At 39.9% G+C, this 24795-nt stretch overlaps 1 long non-coding RNA gene across 1 annotated transcript; it reads right to left on the reverse strand.

The window, feature by feature from the left end:
• Positions 1-225: 225 nt before the first annotated feature.
• LOC144298782 (uncharacterized) lies at positions 226-24196 on the reverse strand. The gene is made up of 5 exons (XR_013365663.1): positions 24059-24196; positions 23195-23401; positions 21930-21986; positions 21058-21165; positions 226-433 (listed from the first exon to the last, which is right to left on the reverse strand). It is a non-coding gene; the product is annotated as an uncharacterized LOC144298782 (long non-coding RNA).
• Between the last annotated feature and the right edge of the window lie 599 nt (positions 24197-24795).

Raw genomic sequence — 24795 nt, forward strand, 5'->3', positions numbered from 1 at the left:
CACATTAAATAATATTATGACCCCTTTTGAATAGTAAAATATTTTTAAAACCAATTTTTAAAAACAACATTGCACATAGGATCCATAGCTTCTTCTATTACTGAGAATGAATTCCATCCAAAACAACTACTGTGAACTATTTTTGCTTTAACCTTAAGCTCCTATTAACTAAAAATTATAAAGAGTTGTTTTCGTAAAGCACTTGGAATTCTGTTACTTGGTATTTTTATTTACAGTCTTCAAAGTATTTTTCTTCATTCTCTCTCTTTTTTAAAATTACATTTTGAGTGAAGATGGTTTATTACAGGGTTTTGAATCTTTTTCTTCCTTGTGGAATCTTAAGGTAGCAAAGTTGAAGTTCTGCTTTTAACATCATAAGATTTGAAGAAGTTCCACATAAGACTTTTCTGATACCTCATGTGGCATGAAATAGCTGAAAAATAGTATAGTTCACAAAGTTAATCTTATTTAATGCTATGGATGTTAGTATATCACTTACATTATTTATTGTTTTACCTTATCATTATTGTTATGAACTGAATTGTGTCCCTCCCTCCAACTTCCTATGTTGAAGCTCTAAACCCCAAGATGACTATATTTGAATATAGGATCTTTAAGAAAGTGATTATGGTTAAGATGAGGTAATGAATGAGACCCTAATCCAATAGTACTGATGTCCTTATAAGATCAGCAAGAGTCACCAGGAGCATGGGCACAGAGGACACATGAGCAGATGCCCATCTCCAAGCCAGGTAGAGAGGGCTCACTAGAAGCCAATTATTCTGGTGCTTTGATCTTGGCTTTTCAGCTCCAGAACTGTGAGAAATAAATAAATTTCTGTTGTTTAATTCACACTATCTTTAGTATCCTGTTATGGCAGCTCAAGCAGACCAATTACAAATATTATTCAAACTTTTATTAACATTTGTCTGCTCAGGAAGGATGAGATGGCTGGTCATATATTAAAGTAATTTAGCTAGTAGTACCTTCTCTTTTTAAAACTTCATAATAATTATTTATCTCTTTCCTGTTAAAATACTTGAAGACACTAATTACTTTTATACATAGATGTAATGCCTCACAATTACCATTAATTAGTATAACACTTTAGTCTTAAAATAATAAACATATACTTTAGCTAAATAACAGAATTCCAAAATTTGGAGACTTTTTCACTCTAAGTTATGCTAAAATGCCTATGTTTGGAAATAAATATTCAAATATTAAAGATCAATCTAAAGGACATGTCTTTTCCTGTTCCTGGCATTGTTTCCAATTAGATATGTGTTCCTTGTGCAATCAGATGATCATTGATCAAATAGAAGATCAGGTTGCAAAATAGAGTGGTGAAATAGACAAATTAGGCTAGTTAGACTTCAAAAATTGAGATAAGGCAAAACCAAATAGTAGATTACAGCCCAATATTGAAGTCAAAGCTAAACTATGATGCATCCTTACGCTTTGTGCCAGCACTTACTAGTAAGCCCAATTTAAACTACAAAATTCCCAAGTGGGGACTAGCCAACCAGAGGCTCAGATCTTTTGAGGAACGCGATGTCATTTTTAGAATATTTTAAATTTATGATCTGAAAAGTTTTACAGCTTTGCTGGGGTGTTTATAATCAAAAACAGACAGCATTTGAACGTTCTGTATGGAACAAGCTAGATGCGTTCCTTCACTCTCCAAGAGCTCTCTGAAGTCTTCAGCTACAGTGTACCTACTCCTAAGACCCATCAAAGCCTGTCTGAATGCCCTTAGCCATCTTGGAGGGGTCTTATCATGTCTTTGATTGAATCATATCCTTACATTTAGATTAAGTACCGTTTCATTGAAGTATCTTTCCTGGGGCACCTGGCTGGCTCAGTTGGTACAGCATGTGACTCAATCTCACAGTAGTTAGCTCGAGCCACACAAAGGGCATAGAGATTACTTAAAAAATAGATAGATGGATAGATAGATGATAGATAGATAGATAGATAGATAGATAGATAGATAGACAGATAGATAGATGATAGATAGACAAACAGATAAAAGAAGTATCTCTCACAAGCAACTCTCTGGGAATCTAACTTGATGGGCAGTGAGGAGTATGTATTTTTGATAAGTTATACTTTGTTTTTCATTCTTCATATTTATAGTTTCTTTTGAGACTTCTTTGAACTGTGTGTTATTTAGAAGTACTTTTTAAAAATTTCCAACTATTTTAAGATTTTTCCAGCCATCTTTCTGTTATTAATTTCTAGTTTAATTCCATTGTGGTCTGAGAACATACTTCATATGATTTCTATTCTTTTAAATTTGTTAAGGTGTGATTTACGACACAGAATGTGGTCAGTTTTGGGGAAAGAGCCATGGGAGTTTGAGAAGAATGTGTATTCTGCTATTGTTGGATTGAGTATTCTATAAACGTCAAATTGATTGATAGTGCTGTTCAGATCAACTATATTCTTACTGATTTTCTGCTTGCTTTGTTTATCAATTACTGAAAGAGGGATGTTGAAGTCACTAACTATAATAGTGGATGTGTCTGTTTCTCCTTGAAGTTCTATTAGTTTTGCCTCACATAGTTTGATGCTGTATTGCTGGTGCATACACATTTAGAATTGTTACATTTTCTGGAGAATTCAGCCCTTTATTATTCTGTAATCCACCCCCCCCAATTTATCTCTGATAACTTTCCTTGTTCTGAAGTCAGTTTTGTCAGAAATTAATGTAGTTGCCAGTTTTCTTGTTTTAGTGTGGTATGGTATATCTTTCTCTATCCCTTTACTTTCAACCAATCCAAGTCTTTATCCTTAAAGAGGGTTTCTAGTAGACAAGGTATATTTGAGTTTGGTTTTTCGATCCACACTGACAATCTTGGTATTTTCATTTGGGTATTTAGACTACTCACATTTATTGATTATTGATATAGTTAGATTAATATCTACCATGTTTGTAACAATTTTCTGTTCAACATATTTACTCTTTGTTTCTTTTCTTTCTTCTCTTTCCTCCTTTCTCCAGTTTAAATTGAACATTTTATGATTCCATTTTGTTTCCTCTCTTAGCATACAAATTACACTTCATCAAAAAAAATTAATGGTTGTCCTACAGTTTGCAATATACATTTACAACTAATCTAAGCTCACCTTCAAATAACACTATATCAAGTTCATATGTAGTGCAGCTACCTTAGAACAACAGAGTGTTCCCAGCTCTTCCCTCTCATCCTTTCTGGCATTGTTGTCATTCTTTTCATGTATCCATATGTTACAATCACTCAATACATTGTTATTATTACTTTAAACAGTTATCTTTTAGATCAATTAAAAATAAGAAAAATAGGGGAGCACCTGGGTGGCTCAGTGTCTGCCTTTGGCTCAGGACGTGATCCTGCAGTCCTGGGATCAAGTTCCACATCAGGCTCCCCATGGGGAGCCTGCTTCTCTCTCTGCCTATGTCTCTGCCTCTCTTTCTCTCTCTGTGTCTCTCTGTGTCATGAATAAATAAATAAAATCTTTTTTAAAAAAAGAATAAGAAAAATAAGAACTACACAAAACTTAAAAGCCTCTGGATAAAGCAAAGAAAATCACAACAAAATAAGGCAACCTGCAGAATGGGAGAAAATATTTGCAAATCATGTATCTGATAAGGCTCAAATATCCAAAATATATAAAGAACTTGTGCAACTTAATACGAAACAAACAATCTGATTAAAAATGGGTAGAGAATTTGAATAGACATTTTTCCAAAGAAGACATACAGATAAACAGCAGGTATATGAAACAGTGCTCAACATCACTAATCATCAGGGATATGTAGATCAAAACCACAGTGAGATATCACTTCACCTCTGTTAAAATGGTCATCATCAAAAAGAAAAGAAATAATAAGAGTTGATGAGGATGTGGAGAAAAGGGGACCCCTGTGCACAATTGGTAAGAATGTAAGGTGATGCAGCCACTATTGAAAACAGTATGGAAGACCCTTAAAATATTAAATATATAACTACCATATGATCCACAATTCCACTTCTGGTATTTATCTGGAGGGAATTAATTAACTGTTTTGAAAAATATCTGCACTCCCATGCTCACTGCAGCATTACTTAACAACAATCATGACATGGAAACAACCTAACTATCCATTGATGGATGAATGAATAAAGAAGATGTGCCATATATATATTAGTCAGTCATAAAAAGGAAGGAAATCCTGACATTTGAGAAAAATGGATGGACCTGGAGGGTATTATGCTAAGTGAAATAAGTCAGGCAGAAATAGAGAACTACTATGTGATCTCACCTATATTTGGATTCCCAAAAAATAGGTGAACTTATAGTCACAGAGAACAGACTGGTAGTTGCCAGAGGCTGGGCATAAGGGTAGGTGAAAATGGAGAAAAATGAATGAGAAATATAATCTTAAAGAATTTTACTTTCTTGTATTCTTTCTATGCTGTTCTTCCTCTCTTTATAAAGATTCAAATTTCTGATCTCTATAACTTTCTTTCTCCATGAAGAACTTTTTTTTTTTTCACCTAAGAGTTTTATTTTTTTTTATTGGAGTTCAATTTGCCAACATATAGCATAACTCCCAGTGCTTATCCCACCAAGTGCCCCGCTCAGTGCCCATCACCCAGTCCCCCAACCTCCCGCCCACCTCCCTTTCCACTACCCCTTGTACGTTTCCCAGAGTTAGGAGTTGCTCATATTTTGTCACCCTCATTGATATTTTCTTTTTTTTTTTATTTATTTTTTATTGGTGTTCAATTTACTAACATACAGAATAACCCCCAGTGCCCGTCACCCATTCACTCCCACCCCCCGCCCTCCTCCCCTTCTACCACCCCTAGTTCATTTCCCAGAGTTAGCAGTCTTTACGAAGAAATGTGTGGGAAATATCAGAAAGGGAGACATGAAGAACTTTTTAAAACATTTCTTTGTGGACAGGTGTGCTGGCAATGAATTCCCTCCATTCTTGTTTTACTGGGAAATCTTTATTTCTCTCTCACTTTTGGAAGATAATTTGGCTGGATATACTGCTGGGGACTTACCCCAAAGATACAGATGCAATGAAATGCCGGGACACCTGCACCCCAATGTTTATAGCAGCAATGTCCACAATAGCCAAACTGTGAAAGGAGCCTCAGTGTCCATCGAAAGATGAATGGATAAAGAAGATGTGGTCTATGTATACAATGGAATAATACTCAGCCATTAGAAATGACAAATACCCACCATTTGCTTCAACGTGGATGGAACTGGAGGGTATTATGCTGAGTGAAATGAGTCGATCAGAGAAGGACAAACATTATATGGTCTCATTCATTTGGGGAATATAAATAATAGTGAAAGGGAATATAAGGGAAGGGAGAAGGAATGGGTAGGAAATATCAGAAAGGGAGACAGAACATGAAGACTCCTAACTCTGGGAAACGAACTAGGGGTGGTGGAAGGGGAGGAGAGCGGGGGCTGGGGGTGAATGGGTGACGGGCACTGAGGGGGGCACTTGACGGGATGAGCACCGAGTGTTTTCTGTATGTTGGCAAATTGAACACCAATAAAAATAAATTTATTATTAAAAAAAAGAAAAGCAGGAAAAAAATAAACTCAAATATGTGAGACACACACACAAAGAATTCTACACATTTTTCTTACAACATTTAAAATATTTCACTCCACTTTCTGCTGTCTTGCAGGGTTTCTTATAAGAAGTTGTCTGTACTTCTCCTTGTTTCTCCAGAGACAAGGTCCTTCTCACACCCCCATCTTCTCTCCAGATTTTTCATTGCTTTCATGTAGTTTTAATATTATATACCTAAGTGTAGATTTCTTTGGTATTTATCTTGGTGTTGTCTGAGCTTCCTGCATCTCTAGTTTTGTTTGTCATTAATTTTGGAAAATTCTTTGTCATTATTACTTCCGATTTTTTATCTTCATTGTCTTTCTTCTTTTGGTATTCCAACTGTTTATATGCTACATATTTTGAAATTTCCCCACAGTTCTAGGATATCTTGTTCTGCCTTCTTTTTGCAAATATTTCAATTTTGGGAACTTTCTATTGGTCTATCTTTAACCTCTGCTTCTTTCCTTGGCTATTGTGAGTATACTGATGAGCCCATCAAAGGTTTTCTTCATTTCTATTACAGTGCTTTTTATTTGTAAGATTTCCTTTTGATTATTTTTTATAGTTTCCTTCTCTCTGCTTACATTATCCCTCTGTTCTTATGTGTTGTCTACTTTTTTCCATTACAGACTTTAACATATTAATCATAGTTATTTTTAATTCCCTGTCTAACCATTTTAAAATCTGTGTCATATCTGAGTCTGGTTCTAATGCTTCTTTTTCCTCTTCAGGCTCTGTTTTTTTTTTTTTTTTTCTTGCCTTTTATGGTGGCTTGTAATACTTTATTAAAAGCCAGGCATGATGAATTGGGTAATAAGTACTGAGGTAAAACCTTTAGTGTAAGGTTTTTTGTTCATCTAAGAGTTCGGCTGTGTTTAATGTTTGTTGTAACTGTAGATGTCAGAGACTTCAAATGTCTAATGTTTTTGTTTTTGTCTCTCTTGCTGCCTTTGGGCTCCTTAAATAGAATCTCTGCCTTGAAGCTTTCTTGGCTATAATCCAGTGTTGTTAGACTAGAGTCCTATTGATGTGGTGACAAAGCATGCCATAATTGTTGGATTAAATCTCAGGCTTTTAATTGGTCTATGTTGGGGTGCTTGGGTGGCTCAATCAGTTGGACATCTAACTCTTGATTTTGGCTCAGGTCATGGTCTTGGGATCTGGGATCGAGTCCCACTTCTGGCTCCGTGCTCAGTGGGGAGTCTGAGACTCTCTCTCTGCCCCTGCCTCCCCCACTAAAATAAACAAATAAATCTGCACACACACAAAAATGTTAGTAGGCCCATGTTCCTGTGCCCTGACTTTCACAAGTGTTATTTAGCTTCTCTTCCTCCCCTCATATTCTGGCAGAATTCTTCCTTTTGGGTTTTGAGAGTAAGCATTTGCTATGGAGGACTCTCTGGGCATATCTCACAAGGTTTACTTCTCCTCTCCTTCTGCCACAGCCATGAGGGATCTTTCTTGGATCTTCACCATTAAGATCCTGGTGGAGTTCCTGGAAGTAGATCCACAAGGGTGCGGTGGGTTCCCTAAGACCTTAGACTCCAGTAGTTTTTCACCTTCTAGCTAGTCCACCCTCAGCCTCCAGCAACTCATAAAAATCATCACTTAATTGTTCCTACCTATTTATGGCTCCAGTGGCTTCTGCTCCAGGTGAGAAGCTTCTTTATTTACTATCTCTCTATATTTTGGGGTGGTGGATTCCCTTCTGATCTCAAATCCTTGATGGTTCCAAGAAAATTTTGTTTATTTTCAATTTGTTCAGAATTTTTCGCACTGTAAGTATAGGATTACTTCCAAGGTCCTTACATGTTGGAGCTGAAATCAGAAGTTCTGTATCCGCATTTTTGGAGTAATGGAAAAATCTAACAACAAGGGAGTTTCTTTGTTCATATAATTGGGAAATTCAGAGGTAATCCAAGACTTATATATAGCTTGATCCATGGCTCAAAAACACCAATAAGAACACAATTTCCTTTCATTTCTCTGTTCTATCTCCTTAGTATCATCTACAATCTGAGTATCACAGCCAAAACTCCATGGCCACATTATCTCAGAGAGAAAAAACTTTCTGACTTTTCCCAGCACTGAAAAAAAAAAACTTCTTCAATTTTGATTGAGCATCTCAGGTCACATGTTCATTGTATCAGTTAACTATTGGACAGATGCTGTGTAACAACTACAGAATCTCTTGCCATTTAATATTAAGTATTACTCATGTGTTTGATGGTTGTCTAGAACTTCTGCTAATGTCATCTGGGCTCATTGACATGCTTATAGGCTGGGTAGGGGTGTACTGATGATTTAGGCTGGGATGGCCTAGGTGGCTCTACTTCAAGCTAGGGAGATTTTGCCTCACTGTCCTTGATTCTCCTAGGATCTGAGGTTAGCTGAATTCATTATTGTTATGGAAATGACAGGGGTTCAAGAGGGGAAGTGAAAACAGAAAGTTTCTTAAGACCTCTGCTTGAAACTGATCTCCTGTTAATTCTACCCACAAAGCTACTGGTCAAAGAAGTCACATGACTAAGACCACCATCAAGGGACAGGAAAGTACATTCTGCACACAATGAAGACATAACAAAGGTGTAAATACAAGTGAAAATTAAAGTCAAAAACTCAATCTATTACTCTCACAAGTAAACCAGCCACTGCTTTCATGGGAATATGAATACCCTAATTGATAAGAACCAGTTAAAACCCTACTCCTTAAAGCTACTGGTTGATTTGCACTCTATCACTTTGTTAGGGCTGCCATAATAAAGTGCCTCAGATGGGTGACTTAAACAACAGAAATTTATTTTTTTTACTTTGGCCTGTAGATGGCCATCTTCTCCCTGTGTCTTCACATGGTCTTCCCTCTGTGCATCTATGTCCTAATTTCTTCTTCTTCTTCTAAGGACTGTAGTCAAATTGAATTAAGGCCCACCCTAAGAAAAGTAACCAAAAATGTCCACTGCATGGAAGGCACTGGAGGAGCAGTATAGTGGTTGGCTGAGACCACAGATTATACCACCCAGGAACATGGCTGGGTCTGCCCTTATCACAAGATGTGAGAGCAGTATACTTCTTCCACACCAGGGGCACGCTGAGGGCTGTGTTCTACTGTGATAGGAAGTCCAAGCCCCTGACCCTCTGAGGGCTGCTGGAAGTCCCTCTCTAGTGCAAAGAATTATTTTGCCATGTATTTATGTGAGAAGATAGAAAAAGTCTACTCTGACTATTGGATAAAAATCAAAGAGTGGGAAATAACCCACTGAGAAATCTGGTGACCTTTCAACCATTTTCTTGAACAGGCCCCACTTCAAGCATGACTGGATTTTTTCTAGATGGCAGCCTCCCATTGGCATTTCTAAATGAATAAAAGTTTTCAGGTGAGTGATTGATGCTTTTTTTGTCACACCTGAGCCATTCTTTCCTAGTGAGTGAGTGGCAGTAATGCAATATTAAGTACACTCACGACTGTACTTAAGCTCAAGTTGAACAGGTCATGAGAAGTTGTCATCATGAACACTTGAGACTGAGCACAGCAATATGCATGTGTAGTCTCTACTAGAGACCACCATTAGCCATCCCTGTGTAAAGAGCCAGTGTTGGACTCACAGTCTTAGTTTGCTAGGGGAGCTCTAACAAAGTACCCACAAAGTGGGTACTAAATAACAGAAATTTCTTGTGTCATGGCTCTGGAGGCCAGAAGTCCTAAATTGAAGTATTGGCAAGGTTGCTTCCTTCTTACAATTGTGAGGAAGAATGTCCTTTGCCTCTTGCCTAGCTTCTTGTACTTTGTGGACAATCTTTGGTGTTCCTTGCCTTGTAGATATATAGCCCCAATTTCTGCCTCCATTTTTATATGTGTCCAAATTTCACTTTTTTTTATAGGGATACCAGGCATATTGGATTAGGGTCCACCCTAATGATTTCATATTAATTTAACTGGTTACATCTGCAATTATCATATTTCTAAATAAGGTCACATTCTGAGGTGCTCAGAGTTAGCACTCTAACATATGAATGGGGAGGTACAATCGAACCCACAATAATAAGCAAGGTACCCATCAACCACATAGACCCTATTTCTTATTTAAGTAAAAAATACACAGGTATAGATTGGTAGCATCAAATCAACATGCTATGTAGCAAAATAAATATTAGGAGGAACCTGAATGATGCCACCCAGAACCTTACTTTCTTTAGTTGTGGTTTAATCAGGGAGTAAAAATTTAGAACAACTGAAACGATGTCTACTCTTTAGCAATCTTCACTGGGTATTTTTTTTCTAAACTGGACTATGAATTTGAGATTATACACTGTGGCCAGGACTTGGAAAGCCCCTACATTTTTTTGTTGACTACAGTCCTATGTGTCTTAAAAGAAAGTAGAGAGCCAACCACCTGAAAAGAAGGCCAGTCTACTTAGTCCCCAAAGTGAGCTGATGGAGTATCCAGAAAGTCCTTTTTGTGAGAAATAATAGGAATTAAGTTGAGATGCCTGAACAAGTAAATATGGGGATGTTTCTAAAGATTCAGGTTGTCTCCCAAATTCCAAGGACAGGAACGTCACAGTCCCAGGAGCAAGGGTCTGGCAATCTACAGGAAAGTCAAGAAGTCATCATTTCCCAGTTCTTGCATGTTCTTCTCTGCTCTACTTTCTCTCTTTTTGCCTTTCCATCTTTGACCCTTCTTTTCATTCTCCCCTTCTTGTCACTTCCCCCACCACATTCTCCTCTATTTTCCAAGTTTTCTCTACACTGCCTTCTTCAGGCTCTCCAATTCCTAGGTAGATAGATGATCTCTCAGTATGGCATACATAAAACTGCTAAGAAAAAAATATCAAGACATCTTTTAAGGTTCTAAAGTGAGTCTGAAAAGCAAGAGAATCCCTTTGAGTGTAGCTATTCTGTGCTGCTTATTGAGTGAATACCTATTAGAACAGCCTCGGCCAAAAGGGTAAGAAATAACGAGTGTTGGCAAGGATGTGGAGAAATGCACCCCCAGGGGTCTGAGGGGAGTCCCGCACCTCACAAAAACAGTCAGCCAAAATCAGAACAAAATGAGAGCTTGTTAATAAGAGGAGGGAAGAATGCATACTACGTAAGCACACAATCAGATCTTCCATACACACATAGCATTCAGCACCATCCAGAATGCATTCTCTTCCACCTCTCTAGTTTGCTTTTCAAGTAAAAGCTACTTCTCCAACATTATCAAAATCTCGAGGAGGTCTCTGCATCAAACACTTATTTATCTTATCCCACTGGTTTCAGACATCCATTCCCCTTGCCCATCCATATCTTCTGGTTTCTAGATCCATCATACATTACTCTTTGGATTTATCAGATTCATTTTGCTTCATCTGTACCCAAAAGAGGACAAAAACAAAGCAAAAGCAAACAAACCTGGGAAATAACAATGATTATAGGTGTGGAACTGAGGTGCAGAGAGGTGGTATAACTTGCCAAAGCCCAACAGCTAGTGAATGGCAATCCAGAAATCCAAAGCCAAATCTGCCTGACTTTAGAGCCCATGCATTTAACCACCAGGCCATACACAGTGCCTCCAGGTAGATTTTGTTCTAGCCCCTACATCGCATCTCTTGAATAACAAGCACACACACACACAAAATGTCTTCACTGAGTGACTCTTGAGAACAAAATACTTCCAGCTGTTCTAAAATTTTGAAATAGCTCTAATTAGTATAAGCATACCTCTGAGATCCAGAAGCTGGAAGTCTGCTGCCAGTTAATAATAGAATCTGCATGTGTGATATGCTACATGGAATGGGCTGCCACAGGGAGTAAAAGAAAAGAAGGAGATGTAGCTCCTGCCTTCAAAAAAAAAATCATGGTTGCAATGAACAGTCAGAAGATCTAAAAAGAACAATAGATCCTGCCTTCCTAGGCAACTCATGAACGCAGACAAATGAAAATAAATAATATATTTCCAGGGTGAGGCAGTTGGAAAAATGTTGACTTTGCAAAAGCCTAAAAGACTTGGGTTTTGAAATAATTTTTGCCACAACAATTCACAAAACTTTGAGAACATTTATTAACCTCTCTGAGCTTTGGATTCCTCATCCATCTAGTGAATACTGTTAATGTCTTCCTCTCAAGACCTACATGAAATAGTGCATGAAAACAATCTGCAACAATGGGAACTGACTGAATATATCTTTTCTTGCTTTATATGTATGTACTGCAATTTGAGGGCTTACATCTTGTAGAAAATGTATGATCTCCATTTACATGGTTTGGATCCATATCATCCCATGATCCTGAGAAAGCCATCCTTTCTGATCTCTTTGAACATCAATCTCCTTCCTTGTTCTATTTGACAAATTCTTACTGAGTATCTACTATGTTTTAGGCACTAGACTGAACCAGCAGAGTCATGACCAACAGAATCTTCACCCTCCAAGGGCTTATAGTACTGATCCATAGTAAGGATAATCACAGCCCCCGTAGGTGCTTAAGGACAAGGAGCACTTTTTGTATAATGCAATGCCTGGCACATTGTAATTCAGTTTGCTTTGCAAACACAGTCTATGAAAGATGAAAGGATGCCAAATAGATGGATAGGAGTCTGTATTAGTTTTCTAATGCTGCTATAACAAATGACCACAAACAAAGTGGCTAAACACTGGGCTAGGGCACCTGGGTGGCTAAGTTGGTTAAGTGTCTGCCTTCAGGTCAAGCCATGATCCTGGGGTCCTGAGATTGAGACCCACATTGGGCTCCTAGATCAGTGGGGAGCCTGCTTCTCCTTCTCTCTCTCTACCTGTCACTCTTCCTGCTTGTGTGCTTGTTCTCTCTCTCTCTCCCCCTCTTCTCTGTCAAATAAAATCTAAAAAATAAAAATTAAAAAAATTTAAAAACATTGGATTAAAATCAAGGTGTGAATAGGGCTCCTTTATGGAATGATAAGGACTCAACTGTGTTCCCTCCAAATTCATATATTGAAGCCCTAACTCCCGATGTGACTGTATTTGGAGATAGACCTTTAAGAAGGCAGAGTTAAATGAGATCATAAGGGTGGGTTCCTAATCCAATAGGATTGGTGACCTGATAAGAAGAGGAAGGGAAGAAGAGATCTCTCACCTTATGCACACATGCCCAGGAAAGGCCAAATGGGGACAGAATGAAAAGACACCACCTATAAGCCAGGAACCTAACTGGCAGCCACCTTTATCTTAGGCTTCTAGGCTTCAGAACTGTGAGAAATAAATTTATGTTGTATAAGCCACTCAGTCTATGGTATTTTGTTATGGCAGCCTCAGCAGACTAATATAGGAAAAATGCTTTTTTGTTTGTTTTATTTTGTTTTGTTTTTTCCTGATTCTAGAAGTTGCCCACATTTGTGGGGTCATGGCTCTCCTCCAACTTCAACGCCAGCAATGTTGCATCTTTCTAACCACAGCTGAAAAGTTACTCTACTTTAAAGGACTTGCATGATTAGATTGAGCCCATCTGGATATAATCCAGTATAATCTCCCCATGTCAAGGTCCACAACTCTAATCACATCTGTAAAGTCCCTTTTGACATGTAAAGTAATATTCACAGTTCCTGGGTACTAGGTCATGGACACATTTGTGGGGCCATTACTCTTCCTACCTAAGGGCCCAGATGAGTCAGTTTAGACTTGAGTCAAGGACTCTGACAGAACATGCAATAAGTACATAGAAAGAGAGATTCATGCCTTCTATTTCATTTCACTTGTGTAACAATATCTCTTCTGCAGCAAACACACTCAGACAAAGAGAAGGAACACAGATGGTCTGGCCAGACATTTTCCCCCTCTAGACATGGTTGTGTAGTACATGGTCCCATAATACTTGGAGTTAGCAACTTTGGTTTGCTAGTTTCTTTTCAATGGCATATCCTTGATTCTGATCATTGACATGAGAGCATGATATCATAACTCTTCAGTTTTTAGTTCATTAACTAAAAAGCATTACTTTTGTATCCTAAGTCAGGGAGTATTCCAGGAGAAAGTGAACCCTAAGATTTTCTCTTGGCATTTATCTTCCTGTGCTCACCTGTCCCTCCACATTTTCCTCTGCCTGAACTCTCACCTTCCTCATTGAATCACCAGCAAAAGAAACCTTCAAAATTCCTGTCTTACTATTCGGAGCTCTACTTTTAAACTTTTTGTTTTGTTTTGTTTTTTGTATATTTCTTATTTGTATTTTTAAACTTTTAAAACCACTTAAGTTCCAAGTTTTATTAAAAAAAAAAAACTAAACTAAACTACTCCCAAGGGGACATTATCTTCAAAATCAACACAATGGGGGGGGGGGCAAGATGGTGGAGGAGTAGGGTCCCGAAGTCACCTGTCCCCACCAACTTACCTAGATACCTTTCAAATCATCCTGAAAACCTACAAATTCAACCTGAGAGATAAAGAGAGAACAGCTGGAACACTACAAACAGAACAGTTTGTGCTTCTAACAAGGTAGGAAGGCAGGAAAAAAATAAAAATAAAAAGTATCAAGTGGGGGAGGGGTCCCTGCAAGGAGTCAGGCTAAGGCTGCAGCGAGAGCCTCGGGGAGAGGGAAGCCCAGCCCCGAAGAAGCAGGAACTTAAAAAATCTGCACCGGATTCTTCCCAGACGGAAAGGCACTGAGCAGAGAACTCGGGCAGAACCCCAGGAGGGGCCGTGGAGCCCCAGGTCTCCCGGGGTCACTAGCAAAAGACGTACGCCCGGGGGCGAGCGCACCGCACTCCGCGGGCTGAGCGCGGTAAAGGGCTGGAGCGCCCGGCGGGGCCCCGGGAGCAGCTCAGGAGGGGGCCCTGGGCAGAGGGGGCTGCGTGGCCCTGGATCCCAGGGCGCCGGGGGACACAGCCCAGGATCCTGTGCTCCCCCTGGAACAGGAGGAGGCGGGGAGGGCCCAGGACAGCGGGAAGCTTCTGCCACCAGGACCCCCGAGCTGTGCAGACCAGCTCCCCCAGCCCTGGAAGCATCCAGGCCAGTGCAGACTGGGAGCTGCGGTAGTTACTGCGGGAGCTGACTCCAGGGCTGGAGAGCTGGCTGCTGCCAGTGTTGTCGTTCCTCCTGGTGTCACCCTGTGCCTGGGATGGAGCGGGGCTGCCAGGGAATAGATGCCTCAAGGGCTAAATAGCTCCCACTGAGCCGTGCACCTGGCATGGGGGGGAGCAGCTCCCAAGTGTACACACCTGAGAATCGGCACAGCAGGCCCCTCCCCCAGAAGACCAGCTGGAAGGACAGGGGGCAGCAAGTTCTTGACTGAGCAATACTGGAAAGCTCCAGGGGAAGTCTAGGGATTTATGGTATATAGAACCAGAGGATACACGTCCTTTTTTTTTCTTTCTTTTCTTCCTTTTTCCAGTACAACTCATTTTTAGCCACTCTGCACTGAGCAAAATGACTAGAAAGAAGAACTCACCACAAAAGAAAGAATCAGAAACAGTACTCCCTGCCACAGACTTACAGAATTTGGATTCAATTCGATGACAGGAAGCCGTTCAGAAGCACGATTATAAAGCTACTGGTGGATCTGGAAAAAAGCATAAAGGATTCAAGAGACTTTATGACTGCAGAATCTAAATCTAATCAAGCGGAGGGCAGCCCGGGTGCTCAGCGGTTTAGTGCTGCCTTCAGTCCAGGGTGTGATCCTGGAGACCTGGGATCGAGTCCCACCTCAGGCTTCCTGCATGGAGCCTGCTTCTCCCTCTGCCTGTGTCTCTGACTCTCTCTCTCTCTCTCTCTCTCTCACTCTCTGTCTCTCATAAATAAATAAATAAAATCTTTTAAAAAAATGAATCTAATCAAACAGAAATTAAAAATCAATTAAATGAGATGCAATCCAAACTGGAGATCTTAACGACGAGGGTTAAGAAGTACAAGAAAGAGTGACATAGAAGACAAGTTTATGGCAAGGATGGAAGCTGAGGAAAAAAAGAGAAAAACAATGAAAAGACCATGAGGAAAGGTAAGGGAAATAAATGACAGCCTCCCAAGGAAAAATCTACGTTTAATTGGGGTTCCAAGGGGGCGCTGAGAGGAACAGAGGACCAGAAAGCATATTTGAACAAATCATAGCTGAGAACTTCCCTAATCTGGGGAGGGAAACTGGCATTCAGATCCAGAAGATAGAGAGGCTCCCCCCCCAAAAAAATAAATATAAACCATTCAACACCTCGACATTTAATAGTGAAACTTGCAAATTCCAAAGATAAAGAGAAGATCCTTAACAGCAAAACACAAGAGATCCTTAACTTATATGGGGAGAAATATTAGATTAGCAGCAGACCTCTCCACAGAGACCTGGCAGACCAGAAAGGGCTGGCAGGATATATTCAGGGTCCTAAATGAGAAGAATACGCAGCCAAGAATACTTTATCCAGCAAGGCTCTCGTTCAGAATAGAAGGAGAGATAAAGAGTTTCCAAGATAGGCAGAAACTGAAAGAATATGTGACCACCAAACCAGCTGTTTAAGAAATACTAAGGGGGACTCCATAAAAGAGGAAGCCTAAAGAAACAATCCACAAAAACAGGGACTGAATAGGTATTACGATGACACTAAACTCATATCTTTCAATAGTAACTCTGAACATGAAAGGGCTTAATGATCCCATCAAAAGATGGAGGGTTTTGGACTCGATAAAAAAGTAAGACCCATCTATTTGCTGTCTGCAAGAGACTCATTTGAGACCTAAGGACACCTAGAGCCTGAAAATGAAAGGTTGAAGAACCATTTACCATTCAAATGGTCCTCAAAAGAAAGCAGGGGTAGCAATCCTCATATCAGATAAATTAAAGTTTATCCCAAAGACTGTAGTAAGAGATGAAGAGGGATGATCTATGAATAGATCATATTTAAAGGATCTATCCAACAAGAGGACCCAACAATCATGAATATTTATGCCCCTAGGGCAGCCGGGGTAGCTCAGCAGTTTAGCACCACCTTCAGCCCAGGGCGTGATCCTGGAGACCTGGGATCAAGTCCCATGTTGGGCTCCCAGCATGGAGCCTGCTTCTCCCTCTGCCTGCTTCTCCCTCTGCCTATGTCTCTGCCTCTCTCTCTCTCTCTCTCTGTGTGTGTGTGTGTGTGTGTGTCTCATGAATGAACAAAATCTTTAAAAAAGAATATTTATGCCCCTAATGTGGGAGCTGCCAAGTATATGAATCAATTAATAACCAAAGTAAAGACATACTTAGATAATAATACACTAATACTGGGAGACTTCAACACGGTACCTTCTGCAAAAGACCGATATTCTAAGCACAACATCCCCAAGAAGCAAGAGCTTTAAATGATACACTGGAACAGATAAATTTCACAGATATTGACAGAACTTTATATCCAAACACAACTGAATACATTCTTCTCAAGTGCACATGGAACTTTCTCCAGAATAGACCACATACTGGGTCACAAATCAGGTAGCAACAGATACCAAAAGATTGGGATTGTCTCCTGCATAATTTCAGACCATAATGCTTTGAAACTTGAACTCAATCACATGAAGAAATTTGGAAGAAACTTGAACACGGAGAGGTTAAAGAGCAGGGTCAACCAGGAAATTAGAGAAGAATTAAAAAAGATTCATGGAAACTAATGAGAATGAAGATACAATTGTTCAAAATCTTTGGAATATAGCAAAAGCAGTCCTAAGAGGGAAATACATTGCAATACAAGCATCCCTCAAAAAACTGGAATGAAGTCAAATACACAGACTAACCTTGCACCTAAAGGAACTGGAAAAGAACAGCAAATAAAAGCTACACCCAGCATAAGAAGAGAATTAATAAAGATTTGAACAGAACTCAATGAAATAGAGACCAGAAAAAACTGTAGAACAGATCAACAAAAGCAGGAGTTGATTCTTTGAAAGAATTAATAAGATAGATAAACCATTAGCCAACCTTCTTAAAAACAAAAGAGAAAACTCTAATTAATAAGATCATGAATGAGAAAGGAGAGATCACCACAGATAACAAGGAAATAAAACGATTTTAAAAACTCATTCTGAGCAGCTATACGCCAATAAATTAGGCAATCTAGAAGAAGTGGATGCATTTCTGGAAAACCACAAACTACCAAAACTGGAACAGGAAGAAATAGAACACCTGAACAGACCAATAACCAGGGAGAAAACTGAAGCAGTCCTCAAAAACCTCTCAAGACACAAAAGTCCAGGGCCAAATGGCTTCCCAGGGGAATTCTATCAAACGGTTAAAGAAGAAACAATACTATTCTTCTAAAGCTGTTCCAAAATATAGAAAGGGATGGAATGCTTCCAAACTCATTTTATGAGGCCAGCATCACCTTAATTCCAAAACCAGACAAAGAACCCACCAAAAAGGAGAATTATAGACCAATATCCCTGACGAACATGGATGTAAAAATTCTCAACAAGATACTAGCCAGTGGGATCCAACAGTACATTAAGAAGATTATTCACCATGATCAAGTGTGATTTATCCCCGGGATGCAAGGCTGGTTCAACATCCACAAAGCAATCAACGATATGATAGATCATATCAAGAAGAGAAAAAAACAAGAACCATATGATCCTCTCAATAGATGCAGAGAAAGCATTTGACAAAATACAGCATTCATTCCTGATCAAAACTCTTCAGAGTGTAGGGATAGAGGGAACATTCCTCAACATCTTAAAAGCCATCTACAAAAAGCCCACAGCAAATATCATTCTCAATGAGGAAACACTGGGGGCCTTTCCCCTAAGATCAGGAGCATGACAGGGATGTCCACTCCCACCACTGCTATTCAACATAGTACTGGAAGCCCTAGCCTCATCAATCAGGCAACAAAAAGAAATCAAAGGCATTCAAATTGGCAAAGAAGAAGTCAAACTCTCCCTCTTTGCAGATGACATGATACTGTACATGGAAAACCCAAAAGACTCCACCCCAAGATTGCTAGAACTCATACAGCAATTCAGCAGTGTGGCAGGATACTAAAGCAATGCCCAGAAATCAGTGGCATTTCTATACACTAACAATGAGACTGAAGAAAAAGAAATTAAGGAGTCAATCCCCTTTACAATTGCACCCAAAAGCATCAGATATATAGGAATAAACCTAACCAAAGAGGTAAAGGATCTAGGCCCTAAAAACTACATAACATTTCTGAAAGAAATTGAGGAAGATCCAAAGAGATGGAAAAACAGTCCATGCTCATGGATTGGAAGAATTAATATTGTGAAAATGTCAATGCTACCCAGGGCAATTTACACATTCAATGCAATTCCTATCAAAATACCATAGAGTTTCTTCAGAGAGTTGGAACAAATCATCTTAAGATTTGTGTGGAATTAGGGGATCCCTGGGTGGCTCAGCGGTTTGGTGCGTGCCTTCTTCCCAGGGCATGGTCCTGGAGTCCCGGGATCAAGTCCCACATCGGGCTGTCTGCATGGAGCCTGCTCCTCCCTCTGCCTGTGTCTCTGACTCACTCTTTCTCTTTCTGTGTCTCTCATGAATAAATAAATAAAATCCTTAAAAAAAAGATTTGTGTGGAATAAGAAAAGTCCCTGAATAGCCGGGGGAATTTTAAAAAAGACCACCATAGCTGGGGGTATCACAATGCCAGATTTCAGGTTGTACTACAAATTGTGGTCCTCAAGACAGTGTGGTACTGGCACAAAAACAGACACATAGATCAATGGAAGAGAATAGAGAACCCAGAAATGGGCCCTCAACTGTATAGTCAACTAATATTCGACAAAGCAGGAAAGACTATCCACTGGAAAAAGGACAGTCTCTTCAATAAATGGTGCTGGGAAAATTGGACATCCACATGCAGAAGAATGACTCTAGACCACTCTCTTACACCAGACACAAAGATAAACTCAAAATGGATGAACGATCTAAATGTGAGACAAGAATCCATCAAAATCCTAGAGGAGAACACAAGCAACACCCTTTTTAAACTTGGCCACAGCAACTTTTTGCAAGATACATCTACGAAGGCCAGGGAAACAAAAGCAAAAATGAATTATTGGGACTTCATCAAGATAAAAAGCCTCTGCACAGCAAAAGAAACAGTCAACAAAACTAAAAGACAATGTACAGAATGAGAGAAGATATTTGCAAATGACATATCAGATAAAGGGCTAGTATCCAAGACCTATAAAGAACTTATTAAACTCAACAGCAACAGCAAAGAAACAAACAATCCAATCATGAAATAGGCAGAAGATATGAGCAGAAATTTCACAGAGGAAGACATAGACATGGCCAACATGCACATGAGAAGATGCTCTGCATCATTTGCCCTCAGGGAAATACAAATGAAAACCATAATGAGATACCACCTGACACCAGTGAGAATGGGGAAAATGAACAAGGTAGGAAACAACAAATGTTGGAGAGGATGTGGAGAAAGGGGAACCCTCCTGCACTGTTGGTGGAAATGTGAACTGGTACAGCCTCTCTGGAAAACTGTGTGGAGGTTCCTCAAAGAGTTAAAAATAGAACTACCCTACATCCAGCAATTGCCCTGCTGAGGATTTACCCCAAAGATACAGATGCAGTGAAACGCCGGGACACCTGCACCCCGACGTTTCTAGCAGCAATGTCCACAATAGCCAAAGTGTGGAAGGAGCCTCGGGGTCCATTGAAAGATGAATGGATAAAGAAGCTGTGGTCTATGTATACAATGGAATATTACTCAGCTATTAGAAATGACGAATACCCACCATTTGCTTCAATGTGGATGGAACTGGAGGGTATTATGCTAAGTGAAGTAAGTCAATCGGAGAAGGACAAACATTATATGGTCTCATTCATTTGGGGAATATAAAAAATAGTGAAAGGGAATAAAGAGGAAAGGAGAAAAAATGAGGGGAAAATATCAGTGAGGGTGACAGAACATGAAAGACTCCTAACTCTGGGAAACAAACAAGGGGTGGTGGAAAGGGAAGTGGCTGTGGCATTGGGGTTACTGGGTGATGGACACTGAGGGGGGCACTTGACGGGATGAGCACTAGGATTTATGCTATATGTTGGCAAATTGAAATCTAATAAAAAAATTTTTAAATCAACACATTATATTAGTTTCCTAGGGCTGCTGTAACAAATGATGATCAAGTGGGTTGCTTTAGACAATAAACATTTATTCTCTCATGGTTCTGGAGGGTAGACATCTAAAATTGAGGTATGAGCAGGGCCATGCCTCTTCCAGGATCCAGGGAGAGTCCTTTCTTGCCTCTTCCAGTTTCTGCAGGCAACACTCCAAAGTCTCCCTCTGTTGTCATACACCATTCTCCCTGTGGCTCTGTTTTCCCTTCTTATGCAGACACCATTTATTGAATTAGTCTACATTCTAATTCATTATCACCTCATCTTAAATAATTATATCTGCAAAGACCCTATTCCCAAGTAAAGTCACATCCTGAGGTTCTGGTGAACATAAATTTGGGGGACCCCATTCAACCCAGTACACACACTCATTACAATTACTTACCTAAATTGCAGAATGACTCCTCCTGGAAGGAATTCTGTCTTTAACCCATACTAGGTGGCTCAAACTATAGCCAGTCTTGAGAATAACACTTTTCTTCATTCTTTAACCCTAAAAAAAAAAAAGTTATTTAAAGGTCTCAGCCACTCTGTAAGAAGTAGTAGAACACGATTTTACTCTTAGAGAAAATTAACACTGTGACCCTGTAAATAGGGTGTGTAAAAGTCAAATGTTCACCTGGTATTCTCTGGCATAGGGGTGGGATCACCTTTCACCTGAATGCTGTTGGGAATGAGGGGCTAAGTATTCTTTTAGGGAATGTAAAGTTGACTTCTAGCAGAACTGGGCTTACAGAATTTGTTGCTTACTCTGGATAAATGCACATATTCCCAGTATGAATTGAAACTGCTCCATAACATTGCCTGTACTTCTGAAGGTATGTATAGTTTGCTATGAGCAGGTCAGAAAGAGTGGGAATAAGGAAACCTGTTTTTACTTCACACTTAATGTGAAAATGACAATCTCTCTGGGCTGGGAGAACCCAGCATAATCTGGATGGTCCATCCAACCCCTAATATCCTAAAGCCTTGATAACACAGTGCATCTGGATACTGGTTCACTATATTCTAGTACAACTGTCTTATTACAGGCAGGCAACAAACTCACACTTTAGCACGTAGAGTGTTTATCTGGAGAGTCTTTATACTCTAAATCACTGCAAAGAGGTCTGTATTGGATGGAACGCATCACCTGGGAAGATAGGTTTTACACTGAGATGAAAAGAAAAATGTCTTCCCTGTCTGGGGTGATGGGGTTGTTGGCGCCCTGAGGCTGAGCAGGGTAGAGGGCATTCCTACTAGGAAGAATTGACCTACCCCCCTTAAGGTTAGCAGCAGATGGGAAGGAAGGCAGGCAAACATCCAGCATCACCCCTGTCAAAAACCCAGAGATGGTAAAATTAAATCCACCAAATCAATAAATAGTATTTATTAAGAGTTAATTGTGCAAACTTGAAAAGCTGGGAGCTTTCAAGTTTAAAACCAATATGAAGCTCAGAACAGAATGTTGCAGGATAGCTTATTAAATGAAAATGAGAAAGTTGTTTAACCTTTGCATGGTCAGTTATTAAAACAGAATTTCTTTATGGTAGTGATCACCCTTTTTAGGAAGATGACTCAAGTTTCTTTATATAAGTAAATTTAATAACTCATTTTAGCTAAACCTATTTGGCAAAACTATGATTTCAACATTTATTAAAGATATTTTTTAAAGATTTTATTTATGTATTTGAGAGAGAGAGAATGAGAGCAGGGGCAGTAGGGGGGAAGGCAGAAGGAGAAGCAGACTTCCCCTGAGCAGTGAGCTGGAGACCAGACTCAATCCCAAGACCCTGAGATCATGACTTGAGCCAAAGCTGCTTAATCAACTGAGCCACCCAGGAGTCCTTATTAATGAGATTTTTTTTTCATTTTTTCATGATAGATCTGTGAAATCTAGTATGTATTTTCTGCTTACAGCACAACTCAATTTTTTTAAAATTGAAATATAGGTGACACACCATGTTACATTAGGTTCAGGTGCAACATAGTGACTCAACAAGTCTATAGACTGACTTATGCTTATTTTCTGATTATCAGAGACATTTACAATAAGTGGCCCAAGTTAAGTTGCACTTGTTTTGACAAAAAGCTAAATTAAATTTAACTTATGTGGCTTAGGTGGTTTTGTCTGCTCAAGGAATTCTAAAATCCAGTCTGTATTCTGTGCTTATCCTTAATACCCCTAACAGAGGAACTACCCTGGAGCCAGATGTCTCTAGGCATAGATACATGCAGAATTGCAATCATAAGCAATTCTGCATTGTTCATCACTCCCTAACTCTGAATGCTCATCTTATTAATCATGGTCCAGTCAGGAGATAGAAACTAAAGTGGTTCACTTCACAAGGAGACCTTAGTATAAAGAATTTGTTTACTAGGTATTGAAGAACTGAAAAGGCAAAAAGATCATGGAAGTGGCATGGAGGAACACCCACAGGAAGCAGCAAACACCCCCAGAGCTGGAGGAGCACAGGGAAGAGGCTGGAATTACTAAAATGTAAATGCTTCAAGGAGAGATCCCACAAAGGTGAAACTCATACTCCTCAGGAGGGGACATCAGGTAGGTGGCGTTCATGTCTCTGATCTTGGAGGAGTGTCCCTGTGGCGTGTGGCCAAGACCTCAGAGGAGAGGACAATGACCAACCGGTGTCCACATCTCTGAGAGGGACATGAGAAATCTGCTTCTGTGGGCATCAGGCAAACTGCCAGCTAGACACAGCTGCTATAGGAACAAACTGTTGATGGTGCTGTGGAGAGAAGGGTGGAACATTGTTGACAGGAGCAAGAAGCACATAGGGAAGAGCAACTCCTTTTCCCCCCAGCCTTGCAGTCTCCCGCTCATGCCCCTCGTGACAAAGCCTAAGAGCTGACTGGGTAGAGATGGGTCTCGGCCCAACCCACAGAGCAGACTATAGAAGGGATCTGGGACACAACAGCTTTGTGGCTGGCACAGTCCACCCCTTTAGCTACTCAGCATCCACACACAGCCCCCTGAATATATCCTGTACATCAGCTAGAGAACTCCATGTGTCCAACTAAAAATTTGCAACTACTTCGTACAACTCAGATGCTCAACCCTCTCCCTAAGATGAGGAGACCCAAAGTGTCCAGGACCACTGTACCCATTTCTAAGTAGTTTCAGACCAGGGCCTTGACAGCTACAGAGCTCAAAGCGGCCTCTGTGTGGAAACAGACTGCCTATATTCACCAACTGGCCTCTCTGATCTTGAGAGTCTTTTACACACAATTTCTAACTTTTTCGTGGTGCTTGTCTTTCAGCCTTTTATTTCATTCAAGGATCAACAGGGAAGCACTTTAGTTTAATATCCACAAAACTGACCCTCAGCCCATGTCTCCTGGTGAATGAAAATGCCAGACTGAAATTTCAAAGGCTGTGAACTCACCTCTCTTTTGGCCCATCTCTTAATAGTAACTAATTCTTTCCTAAGGTAGTCTGGGGTTCTTATGACCCTACAACCTCTGAGAGTTTCAAAAAAGTATAAGGACATGAAAGGACAAATATAAAAAGAAGTTATTGCCCAACAGTAAATCATTTTTAAAATTATGTGTACATTTTACGCCTCAAAAATTCTAAAACATTGGCTATTAAAGTGAGGCTGCAAACTGGCAACCTAAATGTTGCCATAGTCACCTCTGTTTGGTAAGCACAATGTGTTGCTTTGTTTTTAAAAAATAAATCTGAGCAGGACAGGACACATGGTCTTTAGTTTGCCATAGTTACCACAAGTCCTCAATGCCTCACTCTGGCCAATATACACTGCTTGCTGATTACCTGCTTGCAGTTTTTAGCTTGTAGTAATTAAACTCATATTGAAGTCTCTTTTCCCCCTTTGCTTAATCAAAGGACCTAATGCTCCAAGTGAGAAACATGACCAATGTCCCTCTGCTTCTAAATAACCACCTGGCTTTGGGCAGGAGGAGGGTCAAAATGTATATCTCACTGGGCCCCCCGGGGTGGCTCAATGGTTGAATGTCTGCCTTCGGCCCAGGGTGTGATCCCGGAGTTCTGGGATTGAGTCCCACATCGGGCTCCCTGCATGGAGCCTGCTTCTCCCCCTGCCTATGTCTCTGCCTCTCTCTCTCTCTGAATGAATAAATGAAATCTCTCATGAATAAATAA

This window comes from Canis aureus, chromosome 26 (assembly GCF_053574225.1).
Source record: "Canis aureus isolate CA01 chromosome 26, VMU_Caureus_v.1.0, whole genome shotgun sequence".
Classification (NCBI taxonomy): domain Eukaryota; kingdom Metazoa; phylum Chordata; class Mammalia; order Carnivora; family Canidae; genus Canis; species Canis aureus.